Source organism: Passer domesticus, chromosome 1 (genome assembly GCF_036417665.1).
Source record: "Passer domesticus isolate bPasDom1 chromosome 1, bPasDom1.hap1, whole genome shotgun sequence".
NCBI lineage: Eukaryota > Metazoa > Chordata > Aves > Passeriformes > Passeridae > Passer > Passer domesticus.
Window position 1 is genome coordinate 149,967,887 of NC_087474.1, and position 16,900 is coordinate 149,984,786.

General features: G+C 44.3%; 1 long non-coding RNA gene across 1 annotated transcript in view; it reads left to right on the top strand.

Annotated features, from left to right (window-relative positions):
* The first annotated feature begins 1,212 nt into the window (after positions 1 to 1,212).
* LOC135284646 (uncharacterized) overlaps positions 1,213 to 16,900 on the top strand; it is a 34,586-nt gene continuing 18,898 nt past the window's right edge. The window contains exons 1-2 of the long non-coding RNA XR_010349906.1: positions 1,213 to 1,272; positions 15,560 to 15,642. This is a non-coding gene — a long non-coding RNA (uncharacterized LOC135284646). The remainder of the gene's footprint in view (positions 1,273 to 15,559; positions 15,643 to 16,900) is intronic.

The window sequence follows — 16,900 nt, forward strand, 5'->3', positions numbered from 1 at the left end:
CATCCTCCCTCTTCCTCGTGCTGTAGGTAGATCTGAAGGAAGCAGGAGGCTGGCAGCAAATTAATGTCAGCAAACCAACTGAGAAGAGGAGCAGCCTGGGGCACTTGTATCTTGTCAAATTGGAAGTATATCTGGGCATTATTCCTTTCTTATAGTAAACTGTGCATGATGTAGCTGACAACAGGCTTTGGGATATGATTTCATAGAAAATATATATTTTTCCATGTGAAAGAGTGTCTCCACCCCCTGCTCACTGCATTAAGCCCAGAATTTTGCAGTCAGGAGCTGTTAGTACTGGACATTCAGTTCTACAATGCAGGGGATATGGAGTACAGAGCTCCAGTGGGCAAGAGGCCAGCGGCGTCTGAACCGGCTGTGGCAACAGTGCTGCAGGATGCAGGTTTCCCTGTGGGACAGCAACAAACCAAGCCAAGAGCTGGATCAGCATCAGGGCCTCCCCAAGGTCCACAGCAGTGTGTGCTGCACTGCCAGTGCTGGGGAAAGCAGAAGGCACTGAAAGGCACTAAACTTGAGGGTATCACACCTGCAAAGAACAAGTCAGCAGTGGGGTTGGCTTGGCCTGGCTTTGTAGTGCAGGTGAGGGTTGATCTCCTAGAATACACAAAGTAATTATCCTGGGGACATCAAGCAGTGGCCATGCCTTTTGTCTCTTCCGTCCTCTCTGTGGCAGATCAGGGCTGTGGCTCTTACAATAAGTCTGAAGTTTGTTCTTGGTGCTGTAGTGCTTTCTGTGGCTTTTGTGGCCCCTGTGTAACAGGCATTGGTGCCTTGTTGCCCACAGCCTCAGTGCACCCAATTTGGTGACCCAAATTCTCAATTTTTTACCCCAACTGCTGGGCTATTCTCTGGATGCCTGTTGCAGGGAGCTGGTTAATGTCAAGTACTCCCTTTTGCAGCCTTGTTGCATCTTCATTTTCCTGTCTCTTAAAGTGATTCGGAGCCTTCTGAGGTGGAAAGATGGTGCAAACCAAGGGCAAGTCTGTTACAGAGGACAGATGTCCCTGGAAGGGAAGGTAGGAACACAGATGGAGGGAATGGAGTGTGAAATTTCCACCCTTCTGTCCCTCCAGCAGCTTGCAGAAGCAGCTGTTTCCATCGTGTGAAGAGGCATCCCTGGGCAGGGCAGTTTCTGAAGGTGAGAGGGGGCCCCAGGCGAGGCCTGGGAAGGTGCCAGGGCATTACAGCCCTGCCCATCAGGCACGCTGCCTGCTCCAGGCCTCCATTCAACATGATGAGGGAGAAGATCCAAAGGTAACCCCTTGCTGTTAGACCACACAGCACATTTACCCTCCCTCACAGGCTCTGAAAAGAGCTGTTTCTCTCACTGTGCAAGTGCACATTTCATGGTCACGCTACAGAAAATGGTGTGGGGGAAGCAGCCTAAGAAGCTGTTCCTGGCTGGCTTTGAAGGTGCCCCTTAGCTGACCCTCTTGTCCCTTAGATGTTTCTGACCCAGAACTACCTGTTTTACAGAACAGCTCATTTTCCATGTGTGAGAAGCTTTTCCATGAAAGCCAGAGCTTAACTGCTCAGTCTCAATGAAGACCCCACAGGACTTTCTCTGGATGCTCACCTCCATTTCTGCAGACAGTTCCAGCCTGGGTTGCTCTACAGTTTGCTTGCCTCAACACCACCCAGGCAGTGTCAGTGGGACACAGTGAGCATCCCTGCCTGAGAGAGGAGCTCTGTGTAAAGCTGCTCTGGGGTAGCTGCATCTCATGGGTGGCCAGTGCCCAGTGCAGCCTCAGGAGCTGGTTGCAAGGGGCAGCAGGGTGATTTGCTGTGTAAAAACCCCTGTGGAGAGAGGAGCATGGTTATTAGAGAGTTCCGATCCTCCACCCTGTTGGTAGGATACACAACTTTTCCTAAACACAGCCTGTCCAGCCGCATTCCTGAAGCACACATTCCTTGCCAGTGAAGCTCACCCAGAGTGTGTCCAGGAATAGCACTGCAGCTTCATGTGGGACCTCTCCCAAATACATCTGTAATTGAATGGGGCCATTTGGCCCACGTGCTTGATCTCAGACCAGGACCAGTATTGTAATTACTGGTCTTCTTGCCATTTCCTACCCAAGGCCATCTATTCTTTATCTCTCACATCTATGACTTATAAGCACCACTATTTCAGCTTTGTTTTCTGTATCACTGCCCTCTTTTGGGCTGCCCCTTGGGGCAGCATGGGTGCCAGTGGCCAGGGACACTGGTGGAGTCACCTTCTTGAGTTAGTACAGTTAAGGACTGTTGTTGTGCAGCCAGAGGTACTAATTTCTGTCTCTGAAGCCACATAGCTGAGATTCAGCTGGCTGTTCGTAGCCACAAAGAATGCTTTGCTGGAAGGAGAGTTGCTGGCTTTCTGATTTTTATCGTAAGCCTTGTGATAGCTGGCTTTTTCTTGACAGCACCAATATCTGGAGCATAGTTTTGGGGTGAGAAGCTCAGCTTTCAGTTTAAGTCCAGAATGCACATTTGGAACTCTGACAATTGCAGAGAAGATACAAAGTAACTTCCAAGCATGCCCCCATGACTCAGAAAATGCAAATTACCCCGTATTTTGGTTAAGAAGACAATGAAGAAGGAATATTATGTGTTTTAAGGCTGCACGGTGATCCTAGAGTATTTGGCACTGGCAATCTCAGGAAAAGATGCCAGTGTATCAGGACTTTTTGTTATGGAGAAGTTCTGGCATAATTTTGAGAACCAGGATTTAGGTGTCCTGGAACAGGTGACAAACTCTTCCTTTCACTACCAGGCCATGCTTAGAAGGGCACAGCTGCTCGGTGGGCCACCTCTCATGCCCAGGACCTTTCAGAGGAGCTGGTAGAAGGCATCATACTAGGCTGGGTCCTTTCCCTTGCTCTGCTTATCACTGCCCACTGGCAACCTTAATGCCAGCACTCTTAATCTGAATACATACAAGTAAGATATTTTTGTAATATTTTTCTTTTTTTATGAACAATTGCATGAAAATTGAGCTTTTTCTTACCAGATCTCCTGCTGAAGGCCACTGCACATCTGAGTTTTCCTCTTCCAGTAGGTACTGATGACATAACTTATGGGCTTTGGCTTCATCTCTCTCAGACTTGGTATTGCTCCAGTAGAGGCAAAGACTTTAGGGCTCAGCAGCAGCAATTTTCAGTTTTAAATACTTATTTTGTGCTTCTCTGTGCTGTGTGCAGACATAACCACAGTGGTCAACCCCTACTTTCAACTTCCCCTTTGGTGCCTTGTGATGTTTACATGGTGTGCAGTGTTCTGCAATCATCAGACAAACAGAAATAAAAATCAGTGTTGGTTTGCTTTTTAGGAGTAACCCCTGGAGTCAACAGCCATTCACTCCTTGTAACCTTTAACTCTCACAACATGAAGGGGCTTTACAGAAGAAATAAATAGAGTATCAACTTAAGAGTTCCCATGTACTTTCATATGAAAGCATTAAAACTCTAAACACAGCATGAGAATGAAGCAATAAAGCATCTGGACTTTCTTGGCCAGGCATGGAGTTGAGCATGCCTGATTTTCCACGAAGCAAGTGGATTTGCAGAGAAAAGTGCCAAGTAGTCACAGCAGCATCACTGTTATTACAAGGATGATTTTTCAGCACACACTGTGCTGAAATGATGATGGGTGGCTACTGCATTTTTGAGAGCTCTTTGATTTTCTGCATGCAATGGGAACTCAGCTCCTAGAAGACACTGAAAAGGGGGATGCAGTCCAGAGATAACCCAAGAGAGATACTCTGCAAGATGTTTTTCATTAGTCCACAGCTGGTAGCTGCAAAGAAAGGGCACAATACTGATACCTGCCAAAGGAGGAATGAATTCAGAGTAAGTATTTCTTTGGCTGCAAAATCTTTTCCAAGACTTAGCTGAGAAAGAGGCAGTCTTCTCCTCCTAAAATAGAAGGAAGATCTAAGTAGTACCAGATCTATCTTTATAAATACATATTTAGTGGCTTGTTTTAAAATTTGAAAATATCACTAAAACTGCAGGAAATAAAGAAAACTGCTGCTTTGAGGGTCTTCCCATTCAGAAGACAAGTTCTGTCTCTTACTAGTATTATCCAGTCTTTTGCAGAGTTGCTCATCTCAACACTTGAGTGATGGACAGAAACTTTTTTAGAGAGTATCACAGGTTCCTTTCATAAAGGTTGAGGAACAAGCCATGATAATACCTCAAGGTCACAAAAAGGCCACTTTATCTTCTGCAGGAGTTCAGATGGTTGAGGTTGATGGAAAAAATTATTAATCTGGGCCACAAGAAAACTGTGATACAGGACTGCAGGACTATGAATAACTCAGCAAACTCAGTGGGTTCATAACTCAGATGTCCAAACAGGCCACCTGCATAGCTGGAACATCGATTTTGGATTTTTTTTTTTTTTGGCAAGAGCTGCTGCACACTAGGAGCCTCTGAGCCCTGCAGAAGCAGTTAGGTGTTTTACCCAGCCACTGCAAACCAATCCTAAAAGGGAAAAAAGTTACCTGTCATTCTTTGTTGGCTCATGGTAAGATATGTGAGCTGCCACATTACAATTAAAGGCCAGTTGAGGAGAAAATTTTCTTCCTCTAACCCAAAATTCATCACCTGGCCCAGGAGAGGACTTTTCTTCTGTTCTATGATAGCCAAGATACAAAATGGCCTGGGTTTAACCAGTCCCTGGGCACAAGGAGAGCTGGAGGAATGCTGTGGCTCCATACTTCTTGTGTGCACCAGCTGCAGAGTGATGGAATTGGCCTCCCACTCAGTCAGAGTACTTTGGTTCCGCTGGAGTCAGAAGTTTGCTCTTAGGACATTTATCCTGAATCAGCTCACAGGATGGAAATTCTTACATTTCAGTAACTAACTTCAAGAACAAATTTATCAGCTGAGTCTGTCCCAGCCTGCTCTTTAGGTTGCAGGTTCCTGGGAGCAGGAGTTGATTTTTTTCAGAGCTATATTCTCTAATTGGATTTCCCACTCATATTGTATCAAAACAAGGTGAGTTCTCATAAGTTTGCATTTAATTTTATGGTTCTCCTGCTCTAACTTACAAGGCATTTGCCCAGGCTAGGTGGGACACAGTATCTGTATCCATCTGATAGTTCAAAACACTCTCTTCAGCTGCCAGAACAGCTAATGTGGCATCTGCAGCTGCTGTTGGCAACTTTCCCACTGATATCAGTGCAGCAGGTTTTGATCTTAAATTTGCTCTGTGTGTCCCTAAAGAGTACTCTAGCTTGAAACTCTGTGGTGGTTCAAATGAGGCTTTTTGCTGATGGCTACAGTCCCCTTCCTCCAACCCTTCTGCCTGGAGGCAGAGCTGGTGGTCAAGAAAAAAAGATTTCCCAAAAGATAACTGTGCTATATATTTTAGGGTGCTGAGCACGGTGTAGTTATGCTGACTTTTAAAGCATGACCACTGTAAGTTCACCAGCTGGAGCACAGAGAAGGGAAATGCTTCTGGATCCAGGTTTAGTGATCATCTATTCCATTGAAGATGAAACTCCTGTGAGTGCTTATAGCATTCATCTTTTGGTTGAATATCTGGCAAAAATTGCAGCAAAATTAATTTCAGATAATACAACTGAGGCAAACTTAACAGAGAAAAAGCCTGGAAAACCTTTATGGTAGGGGATGTGTTGCATGTATCTATATATCTGTATCCATTATGGGAAGGACATTAGCTCTGGTGTGGGAGGGTAATGACAGACACACGGGCCCTGACGGAGGTCCTGTCATGTGTCTGTGGAAAATACGTATCACCCAAGGCAGCGTGTAGCGTAGGAGAATTAGGAAACCTTGAAGAGGTGACAGCTGATTAAACAGCTGAAGTTTTAGATCTCTCGGAGCTATTTGATATGCAAAGATACATCATAAGACAGCTACCTTAAGCTGCCTGATACCAGTTTTTTCCCCCCTGTTCCAGGCACTGCCGTTTACCTTGTACAAAGCTGTTACTGTTTAGTCTGTGCAGAAACAGCCTTTGTCATCATATCCTCCAGCTAAATGAGATCATTGTAGCACTGTAGACAATATACAACCCTGCAAGCCAGAACATAAATTTATTAATTTTCCCACAAAACTAATTTCACAATGTCTTTGGAGCAAGTGTCCTTGCTGTCTTTGATGCAGAGCATTTAAGTTGAAGAAAGAAGGGGAAGGTAAATTCAACTTAAAATCTTCAGACCCAAGATTGGCCCCAAAGTATTCATGTCATCAGGGTAGGAAGCCACCTTATCTTCTGGTGTGGTTTCACTGTAGCTGAAAGCTTGAAGAATGACTGATACCATGAGAACATTTGATCCCCTTTCACCCTTCTCCAGTGCTGGGATTTGTGCAAGATTACAGTCAAATGTATTTCTCCAGAAAAGTCAACTGGGATACCACTCAACTCCCTTATCTTGATGGACCTTCAAAGCCATTCTCCATCCCAATACTCAGCCTTATCTGGACATAAACAGATATGCTCAGTGCATCTCTGGGCCATCTTCCCCACATGGTCACACTGTACCATCATCAGCTGCTTCAGCAGAAGTCAGTGTAAAACCAAAATGGCTGAAAGATTTGTGGGCTGTAAAAAAGGGACAAAATGCAAAGCACAGATGGATGCTATTCCCAGAAGGGAGGGGAGTGCATGGGGGGGTAATCTGTGCTCCGTGGTGATCCTTTTTTACTGAGGTGGATGGGGTCTGGATGGACCTTCCTGAGGGAGCCTTGGGTAAAGACTTGAAGATTTAGATGATGTCAATTGTGCTGTGTGAGTCACTGCACACTGTTAGGAAAACCACAGTCCCTCTAGAAAGAGGAACCCATTTTCTGTCCTGGCAGGGGCCAAGGTATGGGGAGCAGAGGATCCTGCACTGATGTGTCTGACTAAGCCCACATAATAGGCTTCACATCAGTAAATCTGAGACAGACAGTAATTGCAGTAACACGGGCTTAGTGGTGAAAGCATGGGTCACCACAGGTACACCCCAGCTGTGGAGAAGGGCATTGTCTCTTTTTATTGCTCCTCACCACATAGGACTTCATTTTATAATTTAGAATTGTAGCAATTGTGATTGGCACCACAGATCAGAACCAACAGATGAAACGAAACCTGATAGCCCCTCCCTGCTTTTTAAAATAATATTCCAAAAATATCCCCCTGCTTCCCAGGCACGGATATCACAAAGGGCAGAAGAGGACATCGTCTCCCAGATTTTATCTTTCCTCCATCAGTAGCCTATGTGTTGTCTATACAATGTGCCTAAATATTTATATCATTAACAGCAGAAAGGAAAAAAGGGCTTTCTCTCAGCAGGCAAAATGTCTGGCTGCAATATTTCCACCAGAAAAAGGTTGAATTCAACTGTATGACATTTTTTCATGAAGTTCCTGCTTTCCAGGGAAACTCTGGGGTTACAAACATTAAGAGGTTGCTACAATTGTGATGTCACCTCAGTGTGCCCCAGGAGGCAGGTTCTTTGTTTCTCTGCCTTTCTATCATTTTCTGTGGGCTGTCCTTATGAGCCACTTAAAGTCTTCTGTGGTGCACCAGCATCAATGACTCATAACATACCATTTTTCTTCTCTGGGAGGACAACTCCAGTGCTTCCTGGGGATTTTGTTCCTAACCAGTGAAATGGCCCATACAACTGGCAGCATAAAATGCATTAACAACAGGTTCCATAATGTTTAATAGGCATACTAAAAGGTAGCCCCAGAGTTATGCCTCTTCACATGTAAATCTAATTTTCTGACCAACCACCTTCATGGTTTTAATTTACTTCATCCTGTACATGCTATCAGCAGCAGTCAGTCTGGTAGCAAGCTATAGGTTTTTTCCTTAAAAAAAGCCACACAGAGATTACATACAGGAGTGGGACAAACTAACTGGATGCAAAGGACATTCAAAACAATAAAAAAATGAGCCTGCACATTAAAGTTTTAAAGGATGCAACTGATTCCTACAAATAAACTGTATCAGTCAGACCATTGTTCTGGTTTGCTGGACTAACAGAGTGAGATAAAAACTCAAATGGCAGATGCCACATTTTTGGCCTAGAATGTACTTCTTGGACTAAATTTGAAGACTAAAGTACAGTGTCAAAGGCAGGAGCTTATCCAGTAACAGGCTGATTTGTTGTTCTGGAAAGACATTGCTGTTACCAGTGAACCAGAAGGACATCTTTTCTCAGAAAACAATGCTGTGAACTTCAGAGACATTGTGTTATATTCAGTGCTCATCCCTCTGACATGCTGGACAAAAATACTCTATCCAGAATAATAAGGGAATTGTCTGCAATTTAGCATATTAAGCAATCTGGTCTTAAAAGCCATCAGACAGTTTTTGGGAAAACTTAGCCTCTATTACAGGCAAACATGGTGTGTGTTTTAGTGGTGCAGGTAGCACTAGAACTGTCCCCTCTCAAAGAAGAGATAACATTATGCCCAATACAAAATTGGCATCAATCTACTGAGACCAGTATTTGGAGAAGAATCGTGCTGGTCCTCCATTATATGTTCCAGACATTTTTCATTCCCTCCCAGATAAATTGCCCTGCTGATCTAATGGTAGAATTTGGCTCTCAAAGCTAGAAAGCTCCAACTGTAGCCAAAATAATATCCTAAAATAGAAAGAAAAATGAGAAAGCAGAAATGTTATTTTCCTCTTTCAAAAGTTTCAGCAGGAAGCTAGCAGTGAGAAACCACTAAAATGGCTGTCTCCCAGCTACCTCTCCCAGTCTGGTCATTGCTTGAAACACTCAAAAAATCCCTCATCCTAAGGTCCAAATGCACCTTGGTTTCATGCCTGTGTCTCCGGTATCACTGGAAACCACCTTAAGTTAATTGAGCTCAGGATTTGGTCTTTCTGTGTGAATCAGTTCTAGGGAAGCTGACAGCTACAAATCCCTGTGTTTTTGTTCTGATGAAAACAGCCTGAAGATCTAAATTTAACATTTGGTTTCACAATGCTCATTTTTGACTGTAAGTAAAATCACCCTGGAAAAACAGCTTAGAATAGGAAGAGATATGTTTTCCGGATGCTGGAAAAGTGAATTAAAAAAAAAAGCACACACGACAAATTTATCCTCGTTCACAATTTAGATTGCTTTTTACTCTCTGCTGGGTATCTTTGGATAAATACTGTGAATAAAAATTGTATTAGTTACAGAAGAGATTCATAATTTTCTGACCCCATTTCAGAGGAAGATGTAGCACATATCTGTGGTGTTCGGGTCACGGGAAACAGCGCCTGCAGATCAAATCTGTGTTGTGAATGGTTTTTTTCACATGAGGCAACCAGGCAGAATATTTTACAAGATGAAAAAGATTCTTCTTCATCCACACATTTATTTGGATTAATTTCTTGTTGTAGACAAATTATCCCTTTCACTTGCCCTACAGTCACATTACTACACGTTAGCAATATAAAGAGACCATGGAGTGGATGTAAATATAATTTATAGTTGAAGAATGGCATAAATCACCTGCACATTATGAGGCAATCTAGTGTAAATAAGACTGAGGCCTCTACAATGAAATTCTGCTCCCAGGAGTGACGAATGCCATTTTCTACTCAGCTTTTTGTATTTGAAACAATGTCTACTTCCAAATAAGCCCAGATGGATTCCAAAGGATGACCTGATCCTGCTCTTCCTAGTGCATTGTCAGCAGCTTACCAGGCTCTAGCCATGCAAATTCATGGAAGATGTTCATATGCCCTTGGAAACATGATTTTTATTTGGGAACATCTTGAACCTTGGATGCCAGCAGCATTTTTTCAGTCTAGCAATTAGGGAAAAAGGCATTGCACCTATAAACTGAGAGCAGCAGAGACCTTGAGCTACTTGAGAAATTACACACAGGCTTTCATAATACAGTGCCACAACACCCCCAAAACAGGTGATGTGGAGAGTGGACCCTCTGTGGCTCAGGGCCTGCCTTTGTCCTAGTGACCTAGGGGGTGACAAGTGTCCCCTCTGCCTGTGCAGGTGCACATCTGCATGGACACCTTTGAGGACCTGCTTGGGAAGTGGGTGCCAAGGGCTGCTGCCTTGGGCTGAGTCCTGGGACTCCCCTGTCCTGGGTTTTTCGGGGTGTCTCCCAGGCTGGTCGATGCTCGAGCATGAGTCACCTCATCTTGCAATTCCTTGGAAGCAGTTGTCCCAAAACCACCTGCCCACAGATGGGGAGTGACACCACCTGTCCACCACGTCTGTGAGCACCTTCTGTCCTGGAAGAGCTCCTCCTGCATTCCCCAGGAGAGCTGCTGCTGGCACTGGGACACGAGGTGGCTTGGCAGGCAGCTGGGTGCGGCCGAGGAGCCGCGCTCACGGCAGAGGAATGCGAGGCACCTCCCTGGGCTGGGAGGCTGCTGCTGCACAGCCTGCCCTGCATTGCTCTGCCTGCATGTGACAGGTGAGCAGGCAGTGTGGCATGAGGCTGCTCTCTGCCACTGGTGTGGCCCAGGAGCAGCGATGGGCTGGTGCCAGGCGGGATGTCTGGATGGACAGCGGTCCTGACAGTGGTCAGGTCTTTGCAGCAGTCCCACCACTGTCCCACCCCCTGTTGCCCTGCTCTGGCCTGCCCTCTTACATCACATTTCTGCTTTAGTTCAGTGTTTGGTCCTCAAGACAAATACAGGAATAAAAATAACTCTTTTTACATTGCTTCTTTACCACAATTGTGCCAATCACTTGGACCTTTCGTTCAGAGCAGACTGCAGCTTGTCTGGTCAGTCTCGTGGCTGCCTTCAGTTTCAACCTACTAATCTTGCATGGCTCAAGCTTGGCCCTGCTCTTTGGGCTTCACTCTGCTTTAGAAAGACCTAAAAAGAGAAGGTCTTTCTGTGTTGGGCCTTGGCTCTTTCCTTGGAGGACAAATTCTTCCCACTCTGAGGACTTGGTATCTGCCTTGGAGAACCCACAGGCTCAGGTTGGAGCTCCAGCCACTGGCAGCCCCAGTCTGCCAAGGGCTGCAGATTTACAGGGCCAGGAAGTCTGGAGACACTCAGCAGTGGACCTGTTGTCTTGGGTATTTCTCAGGCCATGTTGTCTTCTCCTTGTGCTAGAGCTACAGTTTGATTCCTCTGAACAATGTAAAGTGAGGCTGTTAATGATAAATTGAAAATATAATATGCCATGAGGGACTCCTTACGGTACAAGAACTGCTTGTGATGACAAAGGCCAGCTCATCAGCAGAATTAATCATTGAGGCTTTGTTGATTTGCAGATGCAGAGGATTTGGCCTCAGTGCCTGGTCTATATTATTTTACAGTAGATAATGAATGCAGCATGCCATGCTTGCTTTTCTTACCCTTCTCGGAAATTGCAGTTTTACTGACCTAAAAGTATTTTCCCACTATTAAACTTTCAGTCAGGACATAAGCCCTTTTTAAGATGCTGAACACCACAGGATGCCCTCTCCCTGTGTGGGAACAGCTCTGCTGTACCAAAAGGAGGTGTGATCTTATGGGATAGAGATTCCTTGTGGCACTGACTCATACACTGTAAATTTGTGCTCATTTTCACATCTTCCTCCTGATCCTGTTTTAGGCTGCGTTTCCATTACTCCTCCACCCTGGGGGAGGAATCCTCAGCCAACACAGCTCTAACCCGGAAACCACAGGGGATGAAAAGACCTTTCATAGCAATAATGATGCCATGTTCCTCTCCTCTGCAGCTGCATTTTGAAAACAAAAGATCAGGAGGCAAAGTCACCACCCACAAGCAGAATTTGCAGCTCTGCAGCCATCGGGGACTGGTGCAAATGGGCCTGATGCAGATGCCAGAGAACATACTTCCTATTGACACCAGGGAACAACAAGAACTGAAAGTATAACCTAATCTAGGCTGAGAACAATGTCTACTTTTGCATATTTAGCAGGGATAGCCTTGGGCCATGAGCTGAGGCTTAACTTTGCCTACACCATAATTTATCTTTCATATTTTTGTAATCAGCAGTTTGGGTCAATCTGCTGTAAAGACCATGTAATGTCTGCAAAATAAGGTGGTGGATGCCCTTCCAGTTTGATGGCCCTTAGTAGATACCTATGCCTGCAGCAGATACCCATGCCTGTGCACGTTCCAGCTTCAGTGTCCTTGAAAGATTTCCCATAAAACAGATAGGAAGACACTTGCAAGTACCTCCAGTAGTTTGGTGAGTCTGTAGTTCAACACAAAGTGTAGAAGTACAGGTTGAAGGCTGTGGATTATCACTTCTTTCTACTACAGCATATTGCTAGGCCAGGTTTATCTGAGTGCTCAGGGCTGAAGCACTTCTTGGGACTTGCCTTTCCAGCACAGATAGCACTTTGAACTGGCAAAGGGTAGGTGATTGACATCAGACAGAAGGTCTGATTTCATCAAGGCTTTGGCATGCCACTTGCTGGAAAATGTATTCCAATAAGTACCACCCAGAGTTATTAAATGTGGCACTGAAAGGTGAACAAAGTTCCTGCCAAGGAACTGCCACTCTGGACTGGTTTGGTCTCTGCTCCTACAGGCAGGCCTGATGTTAGACATCAATGGGAAAAGGTCAGTGGGACTAGGGAGGGTCTGGCTGCACCTTTTCAAAGCCCTGGGCACATGGCAGCAGTGTGATCTTGTAAGCTTAGTATGTTAAAATACAGCTCTTCCTTCTCTTGGGCAGCCTTCATAACATGAATTGGAGGTAAATGATGACTGTAGTATTTTGTGGTTACTTTACGTGCCAGTGCTCACATGAGGGGTGGAATGGTGGAGAACCCAGCTTAGTGTCCATATGAGACACTGAAATGCCTATAGGAAGTCTCTCTGAGCTTCCCCAGAGACTATTTCAAACCTTGTGCTAATTGTTTTCTTCTTGACTGCTCTGAGTTCACTCCCATAGCTGCCAGGGTTTGATAATCTCTGAATCACAGTTCTCTGCTTGGATTTCTGTCACAGTCTCTGTGTGACCTGTCCTCTGCTGGGCAGAAACTTGCAGGGTCACATGAGGTGCCTCTGCTGGGCTGGAAATGGGAATGGGTTATTTCTTCTGAGTTGAGCGGGCCCCTAAAATACAAACCTCTTTTCAAATAGCATTTGACACGGCTGAGTGCATTTGTCTTCTCCAACGTGCAAACTAGAGACCAGCTATTTTCTGCTCAGCATGGAAAGGAAACAGGAGAACTGAGACCACAACACCCATGTCTGTGAAGGTATTTAGGCACTTGCTGGGATCCATGCATCGTGGACAAGCTGTTTCTTGCTAGTAAGACACAGTCTGGGCAGCAGGTGCCCAAATCACATTTTTCCAAAATCCTAAGGTACAGTCTTTATCACTGGGTCGGGTTTCTCTGAAGTTCCTTGCAGGACCAATTATAGGAAAGGGCTGATGCTACATGTGCAGGTTCCTCTGTTTATTTTCCATGGTGCCCCATCCCTGCAGACACTTTTCCACCCCGTGTTGTGCAGGCGCCTCGGCAGAGGTTGCTCTCAGCACCCTGCACCACTCGTTCCTTGTGGATGCCACAGAGGAACCACCTGTTACTCTAAATCTGGCAGTCTTTCCTCATCTTCCCTGCATCCCCATTTCAACTTCTGTAACTACATCTGTGTGACCTGTTTTCTCCTGCTATGTAGAAACTTGGGCAGTCACACGGGGATATGTGGGGTCACTCGTACTCCCCTGACCCTGTAAATGTAGAAGGGTTAGTTTATTTCCAGAAAGTATGGTTTACATATGGTTTTCCTTTCATTATTTTAGATGTCAACTAGAAGGGCTCTGCTTGTTCCCTTCAGTAACAGCAAGTAAATAGCCGACCTGTTTAGAAAAACTTAACACTAGAGACCTGGAGAAATCTTTGGATGCAAGATGCATGCTGAACTGTGTGTGACCCTCTGTAGAGAAACATTAGCTTAATATATTAGTAAATGTTTTTTAGTGAAGATAAAAGAATATTAGAGAAAATATACAAGGCGTGAGGTCCAATTTCCCTGTGCAGTCCATTTCCCATTGAAATCAAATGGCCAAAATGAAAAGGTCAGCAAAAGTTTGCTTGAGTTCTGACTGAGGAAAACAAGGAAAGCTCTTTGCTCGCTCCAGGCAGTGCTGTTACCAAGAGGATCTGGTCACAAAGACCAAGGCCAGAGTTTTCAAAAGCAGTTGCTTGATTTGCTAGCCCTGCTTGAAGCACACTGACTGGAGCTGCTTTTGGGAAGTCGTGAAAAACGGGGAGATCCAGGGACCCCCATGCTAGTCTTGGTAGGCTCAGCCAATGCCACAAGGCTGCTTTGAAGCCTTTGACCAATCTCCTGTCAGGTCAAGCTCTGGGGCATAAAGCAGGAATTCTGACTTGCACAAGTGCTGATAAAGTTTATGCTGTTGAGCCTCCTGGGTTGCCAGCTTGGGCATCTTCACACTGTGTCCCCTTTTGTACTGAGACACACATGCAGAGGCCAAAGAATGAAGATGTCTCATGTTAACTGAAGATTTCAGGCTGACTTGAGCTTACCAAGACAGGTGGTGAGTGCAGGCACCCAAGGAATCATACTTGGAAGACAAGATTGAAGGACTCCTGCAGTTCAGAAATGCTACTTGGGAACCGGATAGTCAAGTACTGCCAGTTCCTAGGATCAGCTTAAAGTTAATAGAGTGATGGCAGGTGCCCAAACATCTTTGCAATCCTGCATTTGCAGAGATGTTTTCATCACAGAGCAGACAAAATAAAATGGTTTTTAAAACAACACACCCTGCAGGTCTCTGTCTTTGCCACTGAGTATATGAAATTTAAACTAAAAAAAAAAATCCTAACAGAAAAAGGGAATGAATTCACATAAATAACGTAATTAGAGAAGCTTGAAAGCAGCAAGAATGTGTGAGACTTCAATGCATTTTTATCCTTTTAAAATAAAACAGATGCTGAGAGGATGTTATAAGAAGGCGTCTCAGAAAGGCTGGTGTAAAAACATTAAAAGAACAGAGAAACTTGATTTTTTCCAGGAAGACAAGCAGGGACCTGGTTCTGCAGAGCTGGGATATAGAAATGCATGTTATGGAAATGCTATGTTTTGGCATGATCTGAAATTGCAGACTTGGGAATTGAGTGTGTGGAGTGCTCCATACATCCAAACATAATTTTGCTGAATTTGGAAAAAAGTTTCAAATGACCTTAAAGGGATGATTTTCAAATCTTCAAGCTTACTTGGAGATTGCCTCCAAGCAAGATAGCCTTTGCTTAAGTGAAAGCATCACTAGCCCATAGGCCCAATCCACCTGCAAATCCTGCTGGTGTTTGTGTCCTTTTGATGAGGTCCTGTTTTCCCTATGGGTCAGTAAGTCCATAGTCAATACATCCTTGATTTCTATGGAAAGCAATGTTAAAACCCCTACATCTTAGGAAAAGAAAGGATATGGGGGCTAACTTCAGCACCCAGTCCTGCTAGCTTTCCTTCTTTTTCTTTTTTTTTTTTTTTTTTTTTCCCTGGGTGGAGGTGGGGGGTGGGTACCCTCAATCAAAATCAGTCCTATATTCTTTTCCTAAGTTTTTGTGCTTATCAAGATGAATTCATTTAAGATCATAATTATATTAATTAAGAGCACTGTTTCTACAGGTGTGGCTAGTTCCTAAAGAGCAAGTAGCTGCAGTAGGATTGGACAAAAGCAATCTTTGGCAGAGTTTTTTAGGCTTTAACAGGTTCGTTTGAAATGCCCTTATGGGGTTGGTTTCATTGTTATTTTAATGACGTGACATTGGAGACATGAAAGAAAGAATGTTTTACTCACAATCACTCAGCAAGTCAGATCCTTTCTCACTTACTGGTGATGCCACATAACTGCACAGCAGATACCCAGTAGCAAACTAATCTCATTTCACCATTAGTGGTAACCAAGAGGGTTTCCTCAAGTCAGACTTTAGGCAAAATTTGAAGTAGCTTTGAGCTAATTCTGCCGTGAGACATCATCTACAGGCAAATGACATGACCAGAATGAGAAGGGGGATGATCTACCACAGGACTGTAAGGCTAAATGTTCACAATTTGTCTGTTCAAAAATGTTTACTTAATTTCATGTCACTAAAAGAGCAAAATGCTGTTCCCTTTTAATAATAAACATTATATTTCACTAAAGAAGAAGTAAGACAAGAAGTGATAACAAAAATGCCTCTGAAAATAAGCTATTTGTTTCCTGGCAGATGCAAATCTATTCTGTGTCTCCCTGTTTCCCTCTTCAGATGCACTTGTGTGGGTCCCACCTATGCACCAGGCAGGGAGCTCAAGATCTGGCTCTGCAGGGATGCTTTGTACTGTCCTGAAAGCAAAACTTAATTCATGGAGAGGACAATGCTCTCTTGAGTTACTGGCTCCTTCATCCTCATCTTGGACAAGCTTCCTCTCATCTCTAAAGTGTTATCTGAGTAAAGATCTCAGTATTCTCCTCCCTAGAATTTATTATTAGTTTATTGAAAAAAAAATACAATCCCTTCAGCTATGAAAATTACCCTCATTTGTCTATAAATAGGCTTAACTTCTTAAATTGTGTCAGCTGCTGCAGATTCACCAATTTGATCTAGATCTCCAGATCTTTTCTGCTCCTACAGCTCCAGGGCAAATGACTCATGCTGTTTGCAAGTGCCTATCCCACTGAGCCTGGCAGTATCAGTGTGGCTGAAGGTTTCTACTAAAACCTGGGCAGAGATTTTCTCCTCATCAAGCTGAGCTCACCAACATACTGCAGAAACAAATTGGTATGTTGTACTTACATGAAAATCCATGCATTAGCAATAGTCCAGCACCAAATCTGTAGAGGAAAGTGTGTTCTAGAAAACAAATATGATAAAGGCAAATTCCTATTGATCCATTTTCCCAGCTGCATTTCCCTTCACTGGTGGCAGTCCTAGGAAGATTGGACTGCACTACCTATTACCTTTGAAATTGCTTTGGAAATGTGAAAGG